Below are 21,267 nucleotides of genomic sequence, written 5' to 3'. Positions count from 1 at the left end.
TTCTCCCTTCAGTCAGTCAGGCACTCCCATTCCTTGCACTGATTCGTATGGGGACGCTTATTTAGTTATAAAAGACAAGAAAAGAAAAAAAGCGGCGGCTTGCCTCCTCTGGCTGCCTTTGCAAACAAACCTTGCGGCGGGCGGGGTTGTTTGGGGGGGGGGGGCGTGTGCGAGTTTTTTTGCTTTCTCTTTCTTGTTGTTGTGGTGGTGGTTTGCCAAGACCTCCCCCCGGAGACGCACAGCGCAGCCCCGCCCCCGGCGCACAGGCACACACACACACACACACACAGCAGAGATTTTTCTGGGGGACTTTTTATTGAGACACACACGCCATTTTTTTTTTTTTTTTTTTAAATAATTCCTTTCTCTTTCCCCAAAGGGCACTCAGGTCTATTTTTGGCACCGCACAGGTAGCTCCCCGAGGGGAGGTGCACCGCTCCTGGAAGTACTGCAATACCAGGTCGATGCGTGGAGTGGACGGAGCAAGCTCCTGTTCCGACCCCCTGTTCCAAAAATCCATTTAATATAAAGATCTCAGATAGAGATCATATCAGATATTAAACTGATAAGAACAGATACTACACTTGATCTTAGCCAAAAGGCCGAGAAGCGATGGCTTGCGTCGCCCCCCGTCCGAGGTACCCCCTCGCCCACACGTCTCCGCCTTACCGGGAGCGCCCGGCGGTCGCGCGCCGCCCGTCCGCGACGGTCGCCAGGCTTCCGGAGCCACCGCTCGGCGGCCAGGGCCCTGCAGCCGACGCTCCCGCGCCCCAGGGGCGGAGGGCGTGCGCCGGCCAGGCTCGGCCACCGCCCCTGGGAACCCGCCCTCGGCGACCGGCGCCAGACCTTGCTGAGGCCGCTCCCCGCGGCGGGCCGGGTTGGCTGGCCGGCGTTCATCTGCATGGCTCCTCCTGGCGCCCGGCGTCATCATGGTGACAGCCGAGCAGGTCGGCCGGCCGGCCTGTGTTAGCGGCGGCGGCTTTGGCATGGCCTCGGCTGGGCAGACACTCCTTCCCTTCTGCTTGCCATGCCATGCAGGCCGACTGAGGACGGCAGTCCGGGAACAGCAAAGCAGAGCAGAGCAGAGCAAAGAGCGACTGGGCTGGCCTCCAGCCGAGCGGCAGATTTAGCAGCCCAGAAGAGCGGCGAGTGGGGACATCCTGTATACTACACTCTCGGCTGGGGCTGGGGGCTGGGGCTGGGGCTGGGGCTCCCGCTCCCTCTCCCTCAGGCTGGGGGCTCCCTCCCCCTCCCACCCTCACGCACGCACGCAGCCCCCCTTACCTCAGGGCGCCCACAGACGTACTCTCCCCCTCCCAAGACGTCCCCCAGCGCCGGGGGATAAAATTTTTCTAAGTCCCGCCCGCTCGCTCACCGCCCGCCGCCCTCTCCTCGCTCACGGGGACCGCACCGGCTCGCCCCGCCCCCGCGCGCCTCCTTCGGCCTCCCCTCCCTCGGAGCAGGGAGCCCCGGCTGGGGGCGGGCGCCGGGGGCCCTCCGGGCGGCGCCCCGCTCGCCTCCCTCCCTCCTTCCTTCCTTCCCTCCCGGCAGCCTCCGCCGGTCATCTGCATGCGGGCTCCGCCCCCCCCGCCTCCTCCTCGCTTACCCGGCCGCTCAGCTGCCTGCAGAAGCGGATAGTCCCGTGTTGAACGGGGCTCGTCAACTGCTCCCTGACAGCCCCGCTCGCGGGTCCGACGCCCCGCCCCGCCCCGTCCCTGCCGGCAGGAGCGGCAGGTGTGAATGGGGTGTGAACGGGGCTCCTCCACAGCTCGCTGGCAAGGCCGACGCCCCGCAGACTGCTTGGCCGCAGTCTTTCTGCCTCCGCCTCTGCTTTTCCAAGCACTCACTCACTCACTCACTCACTCCCCCTTGATTGATTTAAAAAAAAAAAAAAAAAAAAAAAAAAGCGGCGGCTTGCCTCTGCTGCCTTTGAAAAAAACCTCTTCTCTCCCTCACTCACTCACTCACTCCTTCAGTCAGTCAGTCCGTCAGTCAGTCATGCACTCCCATTCCTTGCACTGATTCGTATGGGGACCCTTATTTAGTTATAAAAGACAAGAAAAGAAAAAAAAGCGGCGGCTTGCCTCCGCTGCCTGCCTTTGAAGAAAACCTCTTCTCTTCTCTTCTCTTCTCTTCTCTTCTCTTCTCTTCTCTTCTCTTCTCTTCTCTTCTCCCTTCAGTCAGTCAGGCACTCCCCATTCCTTGCACTGATTCGTATGGGGACGCTTATTTAGTTATAAAAGACAAGAAAAGAAAAAAAGCGGCGGCTTGCCTCCTCTGGCTGCCTTTGCAAACAAACCTTGCGGCGGGCGGGGTTGTTTGGGGGGGGGGGGGGCGTGTGCGAGTTTTTTTGCTTTCTCTTTCTTGTTGTTGTGGTGGTGGTTTGCCAAGACCTCCCCCCGGAGACGCACAGCGCAGCCCCGCCCCCGGCGCACAGGCACACACACACACACACACACAGCAGAGATTTTTCTGGGGGACTTTTTATTGAGACACACACGCCATTTTTTTTTTTTTTTTTTAAATAATTCCTTTCTCTTTCCCCAAAGGGCACTCAGGTCTATTTTTGGCACCGCACAGGTAGCTCCCCGAGGGGAGGTGCACCGCTCCTGGAAGTACTGCAATACCAGGTCGATGCGTGGAGTGGACGGAGCAAGCTCCTGTTCCGACCCCCTGTTCCAAAAATCCATTTAATATAAAGATCTCAGATAGAGATCATATCAGATATTAAACTGATAAGAACAGATACTACACTTGATCTTAGCCAAAAGGCCGAGAAGCGATGGCTTGCGTCGCCCCCCGTCCGAGGTACCCCCTCGCCCACACGTCTCCGCCTTACCGGGAGCGCCCGGCGGTCGCGCGCCGCCCGTCCGCGACGGTCGCCAGGCTTCCGGAGCCACCGCTCGGCGGCCAGGGCCCTGCAGCCGACGCTCCCGCGCCCCAGGGGCGGAGGGCGTGCGCCGGCCAGGCTCGGCCACCGCCCCTGGGAACCCGCCCTCGGCGACCGGCGCCAGACCTTGCTGAGGCCGCTCCCCGCGGCGGGCCGGGTTGGCTGGCCGGCGTTCATCTGCATGGCTCCTCCTGGCGCCCGGCGTCATCATGGTGACAGCCGAGCAGGTCGGCCGGCCGGCCTGTGTTAGCGGCGGCGGCTTTGGCATGGCCTCGGCTGGGCAGACACTCCTTCCTTCTGCTTGCCATGCCATGCAGGCCGACTGAGGACGGCAGTCCGGGAACAGCAAAGCAGAGCAGAGCAGAGCAAAGAGCGACTGGGCTGGCCTCCAGCCGAGCGGCAGATTTAGCAGCCCAGAAGAGCGGCGAGTGGGGACATCCTGTATACTACACTCTCGGCTGGGGCTGGGGCTGGGGCTGGGGCTGGGGCTCCCGCTCCCTCTCCCTCAGGCTGGGGGCTCCCTCCCCCTCCCACCCTCACGCACGCACGCAGCCCCCCTTACCTCAGGGCGCCCACAGACGTACTCTCCCCCTCCCAAGACGTCCCCCAGCGCCGGGGGATAAAATTTTTCTAAGTCCCGCCCGCTCGCTCACCGCCCGCCGCCCTCTCCTCGCTCACGGGGACCGCACCGGCTCGCCCGCCCCGCGCGCCTCCTTCGGCCTCCCCTCCCTCGGAGCAGGGAGCCCCGGCTGGGGGCGGGCGCCGGGGGCCCTCCGGGCGGCGCCCCGCTCGCCTCCCTCCCTCCTTCCTTCCTTCCCTCCCGGCAGCCTCCGCCGGTCATCTGCATGCGGGCTCCGCCCCCCCGCCTCCTCCTCGCTTACCCGGCCGCTCAGCTGCCTGCAGAAGCGGATAGTCCCGTGTTGAACGGGGCTCGTCAACTGCTCCCTGACAGCCCCGCTCGCGGGTCCGACGCCCCGCCCCGCCCCGTCCCTGCCGGCAGGAGCGGCAGGTGTGAATGGGGTGTGAACGGGGCTCCTCCACAGCTCGCTGGCAAGGCCGACGCCCCGCAGACTGCTTGGCCGCAGTCTTTCTGCCTCCGCCTCTGCTTTTCCAAGCACTCACTCACTCACTCACTCACTCCCCCTTGATTGATTTAAAAAAAAAAAAAAAAAAAAAAAAGCGGCGGCTTGCCTCTGCTGCCTTTGAAAAAACCTCTTCTCTCCCTCACTCACTCACTCACTCCTTCAGTCAGTCAGTCCGTCAGTCAGTCATGCACTCCCATTCCTTGCACTGATTCGTATGGGGACCCTTATTTAGTTATAAAAGACAAGAAAAGAAAAAAAGCGGCGGCTTGCCTCCGCTGCCTGCCTTTGAAGAAAACCTCTTCTCTTCTCTTCTCTTCTCTTCTCTTCTCTTCTCTTCTCTTCTCTTCTCTTCTCTTCTCCCTTCAGTCAGTCAGGCACTCCCATTCCTTGCACTGATTCGTATGGGGACGCTTATTTAGTTATAAAAGACAAGAAAAGAAAAAAAGCGGCGGCTTGCCTCCTCTGGCTGCCTTTGCAAACAAACCTTGCGGCGGGCGGGGTTGTTTGGGGGGGGGGGGGCGTGTGCGAGTTTTTTTGCTTTCTCTTTCTTGTTGTTGTGGTGGTGGTTTGCCAAGACCTCCCCCCGGAGACGCACAGCGCAGCCCCGCCCCCGGCGCACAGGCACACACACACACACACACACAGCAGAGATTTTTCTGGGGGACTTTTTATTGAGACACACACGCCATTTTTTTTTTTTTTTTTAAATAATTCCTTTCTCTTTCCCCAAAGGGCACTCAGGTCTATTTTTGGCACCGCACAGGTAGCTCCCCGAGGGGAGGTGCACCGCTCCTGGAAGTACTGCAATACCAGGTCGATGCGTGGAGTGGACGGAGCAAGCTCCTGTTCCGACCCCCTGTTCCAAAAATCCATTTAATATAAAGATCTCAGATAGAGATCATATCAGATATTAAACTGATAAGAACAGATACTACACTTGATCTTAGCCAAAAGGCCGAGAAGCGATGGCTTGCGTCGCCCCCCGTCCGAGGTACCCCCTCGCCCACACGTCTCCGCCTTACCGGGAGCGCCCGGCGGTCGCGCGCCGCCCGTCCGCGACGGTCGCCAGGCTTCCGGAGCCACCGCTCGGCGGCCAGGGCCCTGCAGCCGACGCTCCCGCGCCCCAGGGGCGGAGGGCGTGCGCCGGCCAGGCTCGGCCACCGCCCCTGGGAACCCGCCCTCGGCGACCGGCGCCAGACCTTGCTGAGGCCGCTCCCCGCGGCGGGCCGGGTTGGCTGGCCGGCGTTCATCTGCATGGCTCCTCCTGGCGCCCGGCGTCATCATGGTGACAGCCGAGCAGGTCGGCCGGCCGGCCTGTGTTAGCGGCGGCGGCTTTGGCATGGCCTCGGCTGGGCAGACACTCCTTCCTTCTGCTTGCCATGCCATGCAGGCCGACTGAGGACGGCAGTCCGGGAACAGCAAAGCAGAGCAGAGCAGAGCAAAGAGCGACTGGGCTGGCCTCCAGCCGAGCGGCAGATTTAGCAGCCCAGAAGAGCGGCGAGTGGGGACATCCTGTATACTACACTCTCGGCTGGGGCTGGGGCTGGGGCTGGGGCTGGGGCTCCCTCCCCCTCCCACCCTCACGCACGCACGCACGCAGCCCCCCTTACCTCAGGGCGCCCACAGACGTACTCTCCCCCTCCCAAGACGTCCCCCAGCGCCGGGGGATAAAATTTTTCTAAGTCCCGCCCGCTCGCTCACCGCCCGCCGCCCTCTCCTCGCTCACGGGGACCGCACCGGCTCGCCCGCCCCGCGCGCCTCCTTCGGCCTCCCCTCCCTCGGAGCAGGGAGCCCCGGCTGGGGGCGGGCGCCGGGGGCCCTCCGGGCGGCGCCCCGCTCGCCTCCCTCCCTCCTTCCTTCCTTCCCTCCCGGCAGCCTCCGCCGGCCATCTGCATGCGGGCTCCGCCCCCCCGCCTCCTCCTCGCTTACCCGGCCGCTCAGCTGCCTGCAGAAGCGGATAGTCCCGTGTTGAACGGGGCTCGTCAACTGCTCCCTGACAGCCCCGCTCGCGGGTCCGACGCCCCGCCCCGCCCCGTCCCTGCCGGCAGGAGCGGCAGGTGTGAATGGGGTGTGAACGGGGCTCCTCCACAGCTCGCTGGCAAGGCCGACGCCCCGCAGACTGCTTGGCCGCAGTCTTTCTGCCTCCGCCTCTGCTTTTCCAAGCACTCACTCACTCACTCACTCCCCCTTGATTGATTTAAAAAAAAAAAAAAAAAAAAAAAAAAAAGCGGCGGCTTGCCTCTGCTGCCTTTGAAAAAACCTCTTCTCTCCCTCCCTCCCTCCCTCACTCACTCACTCACTCCTTCAGTCAGTCAGTCCGTCAGTCAGTCAGGCACTCCCATTCCTTGCACTGATTCGTATGGGGACGCTTATTTAGTTATAAAAGACAAGAAAAGAAAAAAAGCGGCGGCTTGCCTCCGCTGCCTGCCTTTGAAGAAAACCTCTTCTCTTCTCTTCTCTTCTCTTCTCTTCTCTTCTCTTCTCTTCTCTTCTCTTCTCTTCTCCCTTCAGTCAGTCAGGCACTCCCATTCCTTGCACTGATTCGTATGGGGACGCTTATTTAGTTATAAAAGACAAGAAAAGAAAAAAAGCGGCGGCTTGCCTCCTCTGGCTGCCTTTGCAAACAAACCTTGCGGCGGGCGGGGTTGTTTGGGGGGGGGGGGGGCGTGTGCGAGTTTTTTTGCTTTCTCTTTCTTGTTGTTGTGGTGGTGGTTTGCCAAGACCTCCCCCCGGAGACGCACAGCGCAGCCCCGCCCCCGGCGCACAGGCGCACACACACACACACACAGCAGAGATTTTTCTGGGGGACTTTTTATTGAGACACACACGCCATTTTTTTTTTTTTTTTTAAATAATTCCTTTCTCTTTCCCCAAAGGGCACTCAGGTCTATTTTTGGCACCGCACAGGTAGCTCCCCGAGGGGAGGTGCACCGCTCCTGGAAGTACTGCAATACCAGGTCGATGCGTGGAGTGGACGGAGCAAGCTCCTGTTCCGACCCCCTGTTCCAAAAATCCATTTAATATAAAGATCTCAGATAGAGATCATATCAGATATTAAACTGATAAGAACAGATACTACACTTGATCTTAGCCAAAAGGCCGAGAAGCGATGGCTTGCGTCGCCCCCCGTCCGAGGTACCCCCTCGCCCACACGTCTCCGCCTTACCGGGAGCGCCCGGCGGTCGCGCGCCGCCCGTCCGCGACGGTCGCCAGGCTTCCGGAGCCACCGCTCGGCGGCCAGGGCCCTGCAGCCGACGCTCCCGCGCCCCAGGGGCGGAGGGCGTGCGCCGGCCAGGCTCGGCCACCGCCCCTGGGAACCCGCCCTCGGCGACCGGCGCCAGACCTTGCTGAGGCCGCTCCCCGCGGCGGGCCGGGTTGGCTGGCCGGCGTTCATCTGCATGGCTCCTCCTGGCGCCCGGCGTCATCATGGTGACAGCCGAGCAGGTCGGCCGGCCGGCCTGTGTTAGCGGCGGCGGCTTTGGCATGGCCTCGGCTGGGCAGACACTCCTTCCTTCTGCTTGCCATGCCATGCAGGCCGACTGAGGACGGCAGTCCGGGAACAGCAAAGCAGAGCAGAGCAGAGCAAAGAGCGACTGGGCTGGCCTCCAGCCGAGCGGCAGATTTAGCAGCCCAGAAGAGCGGCGAGTGGGGACATCCTGTATACTACACTCTCGGCTGGGGCTGGGGCTGGGGCTGGGGCTCCCTCCCCCTCCCACCCTCACGCACGCACGCACGCAGCCCCCCCTTACCTCAGGGCGCCCACAGACGTACTCTCCCCCTCCCAAGACGTCCCCCAGCGCCGGGGGATAAAATTTTTCTAAGTCCCGCCCGCTCGCTCACCGCCCGCCGCCCTCTCCTCGCTCACGGGGACCGCACCGGCTCGCCCGCCCCGCGCGCCTCCTTCGGCCTCCCCTCCCTCGGAGCAGGGAGCCCCGGCTGGGGGCGGGCGCCGGGGGCCCTCCGGGCGGCGCCCCGCTCGCCTCCCTCCCTCCTTCCTTCCTTCCCTCCCGGCAGCCTCCGCCGGCCATCTGCATGCGGGCTCCGCCCCCCCGCCTCCTCCTCGCTTACCCGGCCGCTCAGCTGCCTGCAGAAGCGGATAGTCCCGTGTTGAACGGGGCTCGTCAACTGCTCCCTGACAGCCCCGCTCGCGGGTCCGACGCCCCGCCCCGCCCCGTCCCTGCCGGCAGGAGCGGCAGGTGTGAATGGGGTGTGAACGGGGCTCCTCCACAGCTCGCTGGCAAGGCCGACGCCCCGCAGACTGCTTGGCCGCAGTCTTTCTGCCTCCGCCTCTGCTTTTCCAAGCACTCACTCACTCACTCACTCCCCCTTGATTGATTTAAAAAAAAAAAAAAAAAAAAAAAAAAAAGCGGCGGCTTGCCTCTGCTGCCTTTGAAAAAACCTCTTCTCTCCCTCCCTCCCTCCCTCACTCACTCACTCACTCCTTCAGTCAGTCAGTCCGTCAGTCAGTCAGGCACTCCCATTCCTTGCACTGATTCGTATGGGGACGCTTATTTAGTTATAAAAGACAAGAAAAGAAAAAAAGCGGCGGCTTGCCTCCGCTGCCTGCCTTTGAAGAAAACCTCTTCTCTTCTCTTCTCTTCTCTTCTCTTCTCTTCTCTTCTCTTCTCTTCTCTTCTCTTCTCTTCTCTTCTCCCTTCAGTCAGTCAGGCACTCCCATTCCTTGCACTGATTCGTATGGGGACGCTTATTTAGTTATAAAAGACAAGAAAAGAAAAAAAGCGGCGGCTTGCCTCCTCTGGCTGCCTTTGCAAACAAACCTTGCGGCGGGCGGGGTTGTTTGGGGGGGGGGGGGCGTGTGCGAGTTTTTTTGCTTTCTCTTTCTTGTTGTTGTGGTGGTGGTTTGCCAAGACCTCCCCCCGGAGACGCACAGCGCAGCCCCGCCCCCGGCGCACAGGCGCACACACACACACACACAGCAGAGATTTTTCTGGGGGACTTTTTATTGAGACACACACGCCATTTTTTTTTTTTTTTTTAAATAATTCCTTTCTCTTTCCCCAAAGGGCACTCAGGTCTATTTTTGGCACCGCACAGGTAGCTCCCCGAGGGGAGGTGCACCGCTCCTGGAAGTACTGCAATACCAGGTCGATGCGTGGAGTGGACGGAGCAAGCTCCTGTTCCGACCCCCTGTTCCAAAAATCCATTTAATATAAAGATCTCAGATAGAGATCATATCAGATATTAAACTGATAAGAACAGATACTACACTTGATCTTAGCCAAAAGGCCGAGAAGCGATGGCTTGCGTCGCCCCCCGTCCGAGGTACCCCCTCGCCCACACGTCTCCGCCTTACCGGGAGCGCCCGGCGGTCGCGCGCCGCCCGTCCGCGACGGTCGCCAGGCTTCCGGAGCCACCGCTCGGCGGCCAGGGCCCTGCAGCCGACGCTCCCGCGCCCCAGGGGCGGAGGGCGTGCGCCGGCCAGGCTCGGCCACCGCCCCTGGGAACCCGCCCTCGGCGACCGGCGCCAGACCTTGCTGAGGCCGCTCCCCGCGGCGGGCCGGGTTGGCTGGCCGGCGTTCATCTGCATGGCTCCTCCTGGCGCCCGGCGTCATCATGGTGACAGCCGAGCAGGTCGGCCGGCCGGCCTGTGTTAGCGGCGGCGGCTTTGGCATGGCCTCGGCTGGGCAGACACTCCTTCCTTCTGCTTGCCATGCCATGCAGGCCGACTGAGGACGGCAGTCCGGGAACAGCAAAGCAGAGCAGAGCAGAGCAAAGAGCGACTGGGCTGGCCTCCAGCCGAGCGGCAGATTTAGCAGCCCAGAAGAGCGGCGAGTGGGGACATCCTGTATACTACACTCTCGGCTGGGGCTGGGGCTGGGGCTGGGGCTCCCTCCCCCTCCCACCCTCACGCACGCACGCACGCAGCCCCCCTTACCTCAGGGCGCCCACAGACGTACTCTCCCCCTCCCAAGACGTCCCCCAGCGCCGGGGGATAAAATTTTTCTAAGTCCCGCCCGCTCGCTCACCGCCCGCCGCCCTCTCCTCGCTCACGGGGACCGCACCGGCTCGCCCGCCCCGCGCGCCTCCTTCGGCCTCCCCTCCCTCGGAGCAGGGAGCCCCGGCTGGGGGCGGGCGCCGGGGGCCCTCCGGGCGGCGCCCCGCTCGCCTCCCTCCCTCCTTCCTTCCTTCCCTCCCGGCAGCCTCCGCCGGCCATCTGCATGCGGGCTCCGCCCCCCCGCCTCCTCCTCGCTTACCCGGCCGCTCAGCTGCCTGCAGAAGCGGATAGTCCCGTGTTGAACGGGGCTCGTCAACTGCTCCCTGACAGCCCCGCTCGCGGGTCCGACGCCCCGCCCCGCCCCGTCCCTGCCGGCAGGAGCGGCAGGTGTGAATGGGGTGTGAACGGGGCTCCTCCACAGCTCGCTGGCAAGGCCGACGCCCCGCAGACTGCTTGGCCGCAGTCTTTCTGCCTCCGCCTCTGCTTTTCCAAGCACTCACTCACTCACTCACTCCCCCTTGATTGATTTAAAAAAAAAAAAAAAAAAAAAAAAAAAAAGCGGCGGCTTGCCTCTGCTGCCTTTGAAAAAACCTCTTCTCTCCCTCCCTCCCTCCCTCACTCACTCACTCACTCCTTCAGTCAGTCAGTCCGTCAGTCAGTCAGGCACTCCCATTCCTTGCACTGATTCGTATGGGGACGCTTATTTAGTTATAAAAGACAAGAAAAGAAAAAAAGCGGCGGCTTGCCTCCGCTGCCTGCCTTTGAAGAAAACCTCTTCTCTTCTCTTCTCTTCTCTTCTCTTCTCTTCTCTTCTCTTCTCTTCTCTTCTCTTCTCTTCTCTTCTCTTCTCCCTTCAGTCAGTCAGGCACTCCCATTCCTTGCACTGATTCGTATGGGGACGCTTATTTAGTTATAAAAGACAAGAAAAGAAAAAAAGCGGCGGCTTGCCTCCTCTGGCTGCCTTTGCAAACAAACCTTGCGGCGGGCGGGGTTGTTTGGGGGGGGGGGGGGGCGTGTGCGAGTTTTTTTGCTTTCTCTTTCTTGTTGTTGTGGTGGTGGTTTGCCAAGACCTCCCCCCGGAGACGCACAGCGCAGCCCCGCCCCCGGCGCACAGGCGCACACACACACACACACAGCAGAGATTTTTCTGGGGGACTTTTTATTGAGACACACACGCCATTTTTTTTTTTTTTTTAAATAATTCCTTTCTCTTTCCCCAAAGGGCACTCAGGTCTATTTTTGGCACCGCACAGGTAGCTCCCCGAGGGGAGGTGCACCGCTCCTGGAAGTACTGCAATACCAGGTCGATGCGTGGAGTGGACGGAGCAAGCTCCTGTTCCGACCCCCTGTTCCAAAAATCCATTTAATATAAAGATCTCAGATAGAGATCATATCAGATATTAAACTGATAAGAACAGATATTAATTGATCTGGAGCATATGCGAGGCTTCCAGGCAAGGGCCGAGCGTTGGGCAGTCAGGCGAAACGCCCCGCGTATGTCAGGGTACTGACTTGGGAACCGTTATGACGCCAATACAGCCTACTGACCCGACCCCTACCTTTCCGCGGGTCGCGCTCCGAGAGAATGTTGATCTTAGCCAAAAGGCCGAGAAGCGATGGCTTGCGTCGCCCCCCGTCCGAGGTACCCCCTCGCCCACACGTCTCCGCCTTACCGGGAGCGCCCGGCGGTCGCGCGCCGCCCGTCCGCGACGGTCGCCAGGCTTCCGGAGCCACCGCTCGGCGGCCAGGGCCCTGCAGCCGACGCTCCCGCGCCCCAGGGGCGGAGGGCGTGCGCCGGCCAGGCTCGGCCACCGCCCCTGGGAACCCGCCCTCGGCGACCGGCGCCAGACCTTGCTGAGGCCGCTCCCCGCGGCGGGCCGGGTTGGCTGGCCGGCGTTCATCTGCATGGCTCCTCCTGGCGCCCGGCGTCATCATGGTGACAGCCGAGCAGGTCGGCCGGCCGGCCTGTGTTAGCGGCGGCGGCTTTGGCATGGCCTCGGCTGGGCAGACACTCCTTCCTTCTGCTTGCCATGCCATGCAGGCCGACTGAGGACGGCAGTCCGGGAACAGCAAAGCAGAGCAGAGCAGAGCAAAGAGCGACTGGGCTGGCCTCCAGCCGAGCGGCAGATTTAGCAGCCCAGAAGAGCGGCGAGTGGGGACATCCTGTATACTACACTCTCGGCTGGGGCTGGGGCTGGGGCTGGGGCTGGGGCTCCCGCTCCCTCTCCCTCAGGCTGGGGGCTCCCTCCCCCTCCCACCCTCACGCACGCACGCAGCCCCCCTTACCTCAGGGCGCCCACAGACGTACTCTCCCCCTCCCAAGACGTCCCCCAGCGCCGGGGGATAAAATTTTTCTAAGTCCCGCCCGCTCGCTCACCGCCCGCCGCCCTCTCCTCGCTCACGGGGACCGCACCGGCTCGCCCGCCCCGCGCGCCTCCTTCGGCCTCCCCTCCCTCGGAGCAGGGAGCCCCGGCTGGGGGCGGGCGCCGGGGGCCCTCCGGGCGGCGCCCCGCTCGCCTCCCTCCCTCCTTCCTTCCTTCCCTCCCGGCAGCCTCCGCCGGTCATCTGCATGCGGGCTCCGCCCCCCCGCCTCCTCCTCGCTTACCCGGCCGCTCAGCTGCCTGCAGAAGCGGATAGTCCCGTGTTGAACGGGGCTCGTCAACTGCTCCCTGACAGCCCCGCTCGCGGGTCCGACGCCCCGCCCCGCCCCGTCCCTGCCGGCAGGAGCGGCAGGTGTGAATGGGGTGTGAACGGGGCTCCTCCACAGCTCGCTGGCAAGGCCGACGCCCCGCAGACTGCTTGGCCGCAGTCTTTCTGCCTCCGCCTCTGCTTTTCCAAGCACTCACTCACTCACTCACTCACTCCCCCTTGATTGATTTAAAAAAAAAAAAAAAAAAAAAAAAAAAGCGGCGGCTTGCCTCTGCTGCCTTTGAAAAAACCTCTTCTCTCCCTCACTCACTCACTCACTCCTTCAGTCAGTCAGTCCGTCAGTCAGTCATGCACTCCCATTCCTTGCACTGATTCGTATGGGGACCCTTATTTAGTTATAAAAGACAAGAAAAGAAAAAAAGCGGCGGCTTGCCTCCGCTGCCTGCCTTTGAAGAAAACCTCTTCTCTTCTCTTCTCTTCTCTTCTCTTCTCTTCTCTTCTCTTCTCTTCTCTTCTCTTCTCTTCTCCCTTCAGTCAGTCAGGCACTCCCATTCCTTGCACTGATTCGTATGGGGACGCTTATTTAGTTATAAAAGACAAGAAAAGAAAAAAAGCGGCGGCTTGCCTCCTCTGGCTGCCTTTGCAAACAAACCTTGCGGCGGGCGGGGTTGTTTGGGGGGGGGGGGGGCGTGTGCGAGTTTTTTTGCTTTCTCTTTCTTGTTGTTGTGGTGGTGGTTTGCCAAGACCTCCCCCCGGAGACGCACAGCGCAGCCCCGCCCCCGGCGCACAGGCACACACACACACACACACACAGCAGAGATTTTTCTGGGGGACTTTTTATTGAGACACACACGCCATTTTTTTTTTTTTTTTTTAAATAATTCCTTTCTCTTTCCCCAAAGGGCACTCAGGTCTATTTTTGGCACCGCACAGGTAGCTCCCCGAGGGGAGGTGCACCGCTCCTGGAAGTACTGCAATACCAGGTCGATGCGTGGAGTGGACGGAGCAAGCTCCTGTTCCGACCCCCTGTTCCAAAAATCCATTTAATATAAAGATCTCAGATAGAGATCATATCAGATATTAAACTGATAAGAACAGATACTACACTTGATCTTAGCCAAAAGGCCGAGAAGCGATGGCTTGCGTCGCCCCCCGTCCGAGGTACCCCCTCGCCCACACGTCTCCGCCTTACCGGGAGCGCCCGGCGGTCGCGCGCCGCCCGTCCGCGACGGTCGCCAGGCTTCCGGAGCCACCGCTCGGCGGCCAGGGCCCTGCAGCCGACGCTCCCGCGCCCCAGGGGCGGAGGGCGTGCGCCGGCCAGGCTCGGCCACCGCCCCTGGGAACCCGCCCTCGGCGACCGGCGCCAGACCTTGCTGAGGCCGCTCCCCGCGGCGGGCCGGGTTGGCTGGCCGGCGTTCATCTGCATGGCTCCTCCTGGCGCCCGGCGTCATCATGGTGACAGCCGAGCAGGTCGGCCGGCCGGCCTGTGTTAGCGGCGGCGGCTTTGGCATGGCCTCGGCTGGGCAGACACTCCTTCCTTCTGCTTGCCATGCCATGCAGGCCGACTGAGGACGGCAGTCCGGGAACAGCAAAGCAGAGCAGAGCAGAGCAAAGAGCGACTGGGCTGGCCTCCAGCCGAGCGGCAGATTTAGCAGCCCAGAAGAGCGGCGAGTGGGGACATCCTGTATACTACACTCTCGGCTGGGGCTGGGGCTGGGGCTGGGGCTGGGGCTCCCGCTCCCTCTCCCTCAGGCTGGGGGCTCCCTCCCCCTCCCACCCTCACGCACGCACGCAGCCCCCCTTACCTCAGGGCGCCCACAGACGTACTCTCCCCCTCCCAAGACGTCCCCCAGCGCCGGGGGATAAAATTTTTCTAAGTCCCGCCCGCTCGCTCACCGCCCGCCGCCCTCTCCTCGCTCACGGGGACCGCACCGGCTCGCCCGCCCCGCGCGCCTCCTTCGGCCTCCCCTCCCTCGGAGCAGGGAGCCCCGGCTGGGGGCGGGCGCCGGGGGCCCTCCGGGCGGCGCCCCGCTCGCCTCCCTCCCTCCTTCCTTCCTTCCCTCCCGGCAGCCTCCGCCGGTCATCTGCATGCGGGCTCCGCCCCCCCGCCTCCTCCTCGCTTACCCGGCCGCTCAGCTGCCTGCAGAAGCGGATAGTCCCGTGTTGAACGGGGCTCGTCAACTGCTCCCTGACAGCCCCGCTCGCGGGTCCGACGCCCCGCCCCGCCCCGTCCCTGCCGGCAGGAGCGGCAGGTGTGAATGGGGTGTGAACGGGGCTCCTCCACAGCTCGCTGGCAAGGCCGACGCCCCGCAGACTGCTTGGCCGCAGTCTTTCTGCCTCCGCCTCTGCTTTTCCAAGCACTCACTCACTCACTCACTCACTCCCCCTTGATTGATTTAAAAAAAAAAAAAAAAAAAAAAAAAAAGCGGCGGCTTGCCTCTGCTGCCTTTGAAAAAACCTCTTCTCTCCCTCACTCACTCACTCACTCCTTCAGTCAGTCAGTCCGTCAGTCAGTCATGCACTCCCATTCCTTGCACTGATTCGTATGGGGACCCTTATTTAGTTATAAAAGACAAGAAAAGAAAAAAAGCGGCGGCTTGCCTCCGCTGCCTGCCTTTGAAGAAAACCTCTTCTCTTCTCTTCTCTTCTCTTCTCTTCTCTTCTCTTCTCTTCTCTTCTCTTCTCTTCTCTTCTCTTCTCTTCAGTCAGTCAGGCACTCCCATTCCTTGCACTGATTCGTATGGGGACGCTTATTTAGTTATAAAAGACAAGAAAAGAAAAAAAGCGGCGGCTTGCCTCCTCTGGCTGCCTTTGCAAACAAACCTTGCGGCGGGCGGGGTTGTTTGGGGGGGGGGGGGGCGTGTGCGAGTTTTTTTGCTTTCTCTTTCTTGTTGTTGTGGTGGTGGTTTGCCAAGACCTCCCCCCGGAGACGCACAGCGCAGCCCCGCCCCCGGCGCACAGGCACACACACACACACACACACAGCAGAGATTTTTCTGGGGGACTTTTTATTGAGACACACACGCCATTTTTTTTTTTTTTTTTTAAATAATTCCTTTCTCTTTCCCCAAAGGGCACTCAGGTCTATTTTTGGCACCGCACAGGTAGCTCCCCGAGGGGAGGTGCACCGCTCCTGGAAGTACTGCAATACCAGGTCGATGCGTGGAGTGGACGGAGCAAGCTCCTGTTCCGACCCCCTGTTCCAAAAATCCATTTAATATAAAGATCTCAGATAGAGATCATATCAGATATTAAACTGATAAGAACAGATACTACACTTGATCTTAGCCAAAAGGCCGAGAAGCGATGGCTTGCGTCGCCCCCCGTCCGAGGTACCCCCTCGCCCACACGTCTCCGCCTTACCGGGAGCGCCCGGCGGTCGCGCGCCGCCCGTCCGCGACGGTCGCCAGGCTTCCGGAGCCACCGCTCGGCGGCCAGGGCCCTGCAGCCGACGCTCCCGCGCCCCAGGGGCGGAGGGCGTGCGCCGGCCAGGCTCGGCCACCGCCCCTGGGAACCCGCCCTCGGCGACCGGCGCCAGACCTTGCTGAGGCCGCTCCCCGCGGCGGGCCGGGTTGGCTGGCCGGCGTTCATCTGCATGGCTCCTCCTGGCGCCCGGCGTCATCATGGTGACAGCCGAGCAGGTCGGCCGGCCGGCCTGTGTTAGCGGCGGCGGCTTTGGCATGGCCTCGGCTGGGCAGACACTCCTTCCTTCTGCTTGCCATGCCATGCAGGCCGACTGAGGACGGCAGTCCGGGAACAGCAAAGCAGAGCAGAGCAGAGCAAAGAGCGACTGGGCTGGCCTCCAGCCGAGCGGCAGATTTAGCAGCCCAGAAGAGCGGCGAGTGGGGACATCCTGTATACTACACTCTCGGCTGGGGCTGGGGCTGGGGCTGGGGCTGGGGCTCCCGCTCCCTCTCCCTCAGGCTGGGGGCTCCCTCCCCCTCCCACCCTCACGCACGCACGCAGCCCCCCTTACCTCAGGGCGCCCACAGACGTACTCTCCCCCTCCCAAGACGTCCCCCAGCGCCGGGGGATAAAATTTTTCTAAGTCCCGCCCGCTCGCTCACCGCCCGCCGCCCTCTCCTCGCTCACGGGGACCGCACCGGCTCGCCCGCCCCGCGCGCCTCCTTCGGCCTCCCCTCCCTCGGAGCAGGGAGCCCCGGCTGGGGGCGGGCGCCGGGGGCCCTCCGGGCGGCGCCCCGCTCGCCTCCCTCCCTCCTTCCTTCCTTCCCTCCCGGCAGCCTCCGCCGGTCATCTGCATGCGGGCTCCGCCCCCCCGCCTCCTCCTCGCTTACCCGGCCGCTCAGCTGCCTGCAGAAGCGGATAGTCCCGTGTTGAACGGGGCTCGTCAACTGCTCCCTGACAGCCCCGCTCGCGGGTCCGACGCCCCGCCCCGCCCCGTCCCTGCCGGCAGGAGCGGCAGGTGTGAATGGGGTGTGAACGGGGCTCCTCCACAGCTCGCTGGCAAGGCCGACGCCCCGCAGACTGCTTGGCCGCAGTCTTTCTGCCTCCGCCTCTGCTTTTCCAAGCACTCACTCACTCACTCACTCACTCCCCCTTGATTGATTTAAAAAAAAAAAAAAAAAAAAAAAAAAAGCGGCGGCTTGCCTCTGCTGCCTTTGAAAAAACCTCTTCTCTCCCTCACTCACTCACTCACTCCTTCAGTCAGTCAGTCCGTCAGTCAGTCATGCACTCCCATTCCTTGCACTGATTCGTATGGGGACCCTTATTTAGTTATAAAAGACAAGAAAAGAAAAAAAGCGGCGGCTTGCCTCCGCTGCCTGCCTTTGAAGAAAACCTCTTCTCTTCTCTTCTCTTCTCTTCTCTTCTCTTCTCTTCTCTTCTCTTCTCTTCTCTTCTCTTCTCCCTTCAGTCAGTCAGGCACTCCCATTCCTTGCACTGATTCGTATGGGGACGCTTATTTAGTTATAAAAGACAAGAAAAGAAAAAAAGCGGCGGCTTGCCTCCTCTGGCTGCCTTTGCAAACAAACCTTGCGGCGGGCGGGGTTGTTTGGGGGGGGGGGGGGCGTGTGCGAGTTTTTTTGCTTTCTCTTTCTTGTTGTTGTGGTGGTGGTTTGCCAAGACCTCCCCCCGGAGACGCACAGCGCAGCCCCGCCCCCGGCGCACAGGCACACACACACACACACACACAGCAGAGATTTTTCTGGGGGACTTTTTATTGAGACACACACGCCATTTTTTTTTTTTTTTTTTAAATAATTCCTTTCTCTTTCCCCAAAGGGCACTCAGGTCTATTTTTGGCACCGCACAGGTAGCTCCCCGAGGGGAGGTGCACCGCTCCTGGAAGTACTGCAATACCAGGTCGATGCGTGGAGTGGACGGAGCAAGCTCCTGTTCCGACCCCCTGTTCCAAAAATCCATTTAATATAAAGATCTCAGATAGAGATCATATCAGATATTAAACTGATAAGAACAGATACTACACTTGATCTTAGCCAAAAGGCCGAGAAGCGATGGCTTGCGTCGCCCCCCGTCCGAGGTACCCCCTCGCCCACACGTCTCCGCCTTACCGGGAGCGCCCGGCGGTCGCGCGCCGCCCGTCCGCGACGGTCGCCAGGCTTCCGGAGCCACCGCTCGGCGGCCAGGGCCCTGCAGCCGACGCTCCCGCGCCCCAGGGGCGGAGGGCGTGCGCCGGCCAGGCTCGGCCACCGCCCCTGGGAACCCGCCCTCGGCGACCGGCGCCAGACCTTGCTGAGGCCGCTCCCCGCGGCGGGCCGGGTTGGCTGGCCGGCGTTCATCTGCATGGCTCCTCCTGGCGCCCGGCGTCATCATGGTGACAGCCGAGCAGGTCGGCCGGCCGGCCTGTGTTAGCGGCGGCGGCTTTGGCATGGCCTCGGCTGGGCAGACACTCCTTCCTTCTGCTTGCCATGCCATGCAGGCCGACTGAGGACGGCAGTCCGGGAACAGCAAAGCAGAGCAGAGCAGAGCAAAGAGCGACTGGGCTGGCCTCCAGCCGAGCGGCAGATTTAGCAGCCCAGAAGAGCGGCGAGTGGGGACATCCTGTATACTACACTCTCGGCTGGGGCTGGGGCTGGGGCTGGGGCTGGGGCTCCCGCTCCCTCTCCCTCAGGCTGGGGGCTCCCTCCCCCTCCCACCCTCACGCACGCACGCAGCCCCCCTTACCTCAGGGCGCCCACAGACGTACTCTCCCCCTCCCAAGACGTCCCCCAGCGCCGGGGGATAAAATTTTTCTAAGTCCCGCCCGCTCGCTCACCGCCCGCCGCCCTCTCCTCGCTCACGGGGACCGCACCGGCTCGCCCGCCCCGCGCGCCTCCTTCGGCCTCCCCTCCCTCGGAGCAGGGAGCCCCGGCTGGGGGCGGGCGCCGGGGGCCCTCCGGGCGGCGCCCCGCTCGCCTCCCTCCCTCCTTCCTTCCTTCCCTCCCGGCAGCCTCCGCCGGTCATCTGCATGCGGGCTCCGCCCCCCCGCCTCCTCCTCGCTTACCCGGCCGCTCAGCTGCCTGCAGAAGCGGATAGTCCCGTGTTGAACGGGGCTCGTCAACTGCTCCCTGACAGCCCCGCTCGCGGGTCCGACGCCCCGCCCCGCCCCGTCCCTGCCGGCAGGAGCGGCAGGTGTGAATGGGGTGTGAACGGGGCTCCTCCACAGCTCGCTGGCAAGGCCGACGCCCCGCAGACTGCTTGGCCGCAGTCTTTCTGCCTCCGCCTCTGCTTTTCCAAGCACTCACTCACTCACTCACTCACTCCCCCTTGATTGATTTAAAAAAAAAAAAAAAAAAAAAAAAAAAGCGGCGGCTTGCCTCTGCTGCCTTTGAAAAAACCTCTTCTCTCCCTCACTCACTCACTCACTCCTTCAGTCAGTCAGTCCGTCAGTCAGTCATGCACTCCCATTCCTTGCACTGATTCGTATGGGGACCCTTATTTAGTTATAAAAGACAAGAAAAGAAAAAAAGCGGCGGCTTGCCTCCGCTGCCTGCCTTTGAAGAAAACCTCTTCTCTTCTCTTCTCTTCTCTTCTCTTCTCTTCTCTTCTCTTCTCTTCTCTTCTCTTCTCTTCTCCTTCAGTCAGTCAGGCACTCCCATTCCTTGCACTGATTCGTATGGGGACGCTTATTTAGTTATAAAAGACAAGAAAAGAAAAAAAGCGGCGGCTTGCCTCCTCTGGCTGCCTTTGCAAACAAACCTTGCGGCGGGCGGGGTTGTTTGGGGGGGGGGGGGGCGTGTGCGAGTTTTTTTGCTTTCTCTTTCTTGTTGTTGTGGTGGTGGTTTGCCAAGACCTCCCCCCGGAGACGCACAGCGCAGCCCCGCCCCCGGCGCACAGGCACACACACACACACACACACAGCAGAGATTTTTCTGGGGGACTTTTTATTGAGACACACACGCCATTTTTTTTTTTTTTTTTTAAATAATTCCTTTCTCTTTCCCCAAAGGGCACTCAGGTCTATTTTTGGCACCGCACAGGTAGCTCCCCGAGGGGAGGTGCACCGCTCCTGGAAGTACTGCAATACCAGGTCGATGCGTGGAGTGGACGGAGCAAGCTCCTGTTCCGACCCCCTGTTCCAAAAATCCATTTAATATAAAGATCTCAGATAGAGATCATATCAGATATTAAACTGATAAGAACAGATACTACACTTGATCTTAGCCAAAAGGCCGAGAAGCGATGGCTTGCGTCGCCCCCCGTCCGAGGTACCCCCTCGCCCACACGTCTCCGCCTTACCGGGAGCGCCCGGCGGTCGCGCGCCGCCCGTCCGCGACGGTCGCCAGGCTTCCGGAGCCACCGCTCGGCGGCCAGGGCCCTGCAGCCGACGCTCCCGCGCCCCAGGGGCGGAGGGCGTGCGCCGGCCAGGCTCGGCCACCGCCCCTGGGAACCCGCCCTCGGCGACCGGCGCCAGACCTTGCTGAGGCCGCTCCCCGCGGCGGGCCGGGTTGGCTGGCCGGCGTTCATCTGCATGGCTCCTCCTGGCGCCCGGCGTCATCATGGTGACAGCCGAGCAGGTCGGCCGGCCGGCCTGTGTTAGCGGCGGCGGCTTTGGCATGGCCTCGGCTGGGCAGACACTCCTTCCTTCTGCTTGCCATGCCATGCAGGCCGACTGAGGACGGCAGTCCGGGAACAGCAAAGCAGAGCAGAGCAGAGCAAAGAGCGACTGGGCTGGCCTCCAGCCGAGCGGCAGATTTAGCAGCCCAGAAGAGCGGCGAGTGGGGACATCCTGTATACTACACTCTCGGCTGGGGCTGGGGCTGGGGCTGGGGCTGGGGCTCCCGCTCCCTCTCCCTCAGGCTGGGGGCTCCCTCCCCCTCCCACCCTCACGCACGCACGCAGCCCCCCTTACCTCAGGGCGCCCACAGACGTACTCTCCCCCTCCCAAGACGTCCCCCAGCGCCGGGGGATAAAATTTTTCTAAGTCCCGCCCGCTCGCTCACCGCCCGCCGCCCTCTCCTCGCTCACGGGGACCGCACCGGCTCGCCCGCCCCGCGCGCCTCCTTCGGCCTCCCCTCCCTCGGAGCAGGGAGCCCCGGCTGGGGGCGGGCGCCGGGGGCCCTCCGGGCGGCGCCCCGCTCGCCTCCCTCCCTCCTTCCTTCCTTCCCTCCCGGCAGCCTCCGCCGGTCATCTGCATGCGGGCTCCGCCCCCCCGCCTCCTCCTCGCTTACCCGGCCGCTCAGCTGCCTGCAGAAGCGGATAGTCCCGTGTTGAACGGGGCTCGTCAA

General features: G+C 62.1%; 9 non-coding genes and 1 pseudogene across 9 annotated transcripts; all 10 read right to left on the bottom strand.

The window, feature by feature from the left end:
• Positions 1-423: 423 nt before the first annotated feature.
• On the bottom strand, positions 424-614 carry LOC142825894 (U2 spliceosomal RNA). Its single transcript, XR_012900221.1, has one exon. It is a non-coding gene; the product is annotated as a U2 spliceosomal RNA (small nuclear RNA).
• Positions 615-2,593: 1,979 nt separating this feature from the next.
• Positions 2,594-2,784, bottom strand: LOC142825893 (U2 spliceosomal RNA). The gene has a single exon (XR_012900220.1). It is a non-coding gene; the product is annotated as a U2 spliceosomal RNA (small nuclear RNA).
• A 1,967-nt stretch (positions 2,785-4,751) lies between these two features.
• LOC142825892 (U2 spliceosomal RNA) lies at positions 4,752-4,942 on the bottom strand. The gene has a single exon (XR_012900219.1). It is a non-coding gene; the product is annotated as a U2 spliceosomal RNA (small nuclear RNA).
• Positions 4,943-6,895: 1,953 nt separating this feature from the next.
• LOC142825891 (U2 spliceosomal RNA) lies at positions 6,896-7,086 on the bottom strand. The gene has a single exon (XR_012900218.1). It is a non-coding gene; the product is annotated as a U2 spliceosomal RNA (small nuclear RNA).
• Positions 7,087-9,043: 1,957 nt separating this feature from the next.
• On the bottom strand, positions 9,044-9,234 carry LOC142825890 (U2 spliceosomal RNA). Its single transcript, XR_012900217.1, has one exon. It is a non-coding gene; the product is annotated as a U2 spliceosomal RNA (small nuclear RNA).
• Positions 9,235-11,197: 1,963 nt separating this feature from the next.
• Positions 11,198-11,372, bottom strand: LOC142825895 (U2 spliceosomal RNA; annotated as a pseudogene).
• A 2,154-nt stretch (positions 11,373-13,526) lies between these two features.
• Positions 13,527-13,717, bottom strand: LOC142825889 (U2 spliceosomal RNA). The gene has a single exon (XR_012900216.1). It is a non-coding gene; the product is annotated as a U2 spliceosomal RNA (small nuclear RNA).
• A 1,980-nt stretch (positions 13,718-15,697) lies between these two features.
• Positions 15,698-15,888, bottom strand: LOC142825888 (U2 spliceosomal RNA). Its single transcript, XR_012900215.1, has one exon. It is a non-coding gene; the product is annotated as a U2 spliceosomal RNA (small nuclear RNA).
• A 1,977-nt stretch (positions 15,889-17,865) lies between these two features.
• On the bottom strand, positions 17,866-18,056 carry LOC142825887 (U2 spliceosomal RNA). Its single transcript, XR_012900214.1, has one exon. It is a non-coding gene; the product is annotated as a U2 spliceosomal RNA (small nuclear RNA).
• A 1,976-nt stretch (positions 18,057-20,032) lies between these two features.
• LOC142825902 (U2 spliceosomal RNA) lies at positions 20,033-20,223 on the bottom strand. The gene has a single exon (XR_012900227.1). It is a non-coding gene; the product is annotated as a U2 spliceosomal RNA (small nuclear RNA).
• Positions 20,224-21,267: the final 1,044 nt, after the last annotated feature.

The sequence above is a fragment of the Pelodiscus sinensis genome, unplaced genomic scaffold (assembly GCF_049634645.1).
Source record: "Pelodiscus sinensis isolate JC-2024 unplaced genomic scaffold, ASM4963464v1 ctg138, whole genome shotgun sequence".
NCBI lineage: Eukaryota > Metazoa > Chordata > Testudines > Trionychidae > Pelodiscus > Pelodiscus sinensis.
This window is presented reverse-complemented; position numbering and strand designations above follow the sequence as displayed.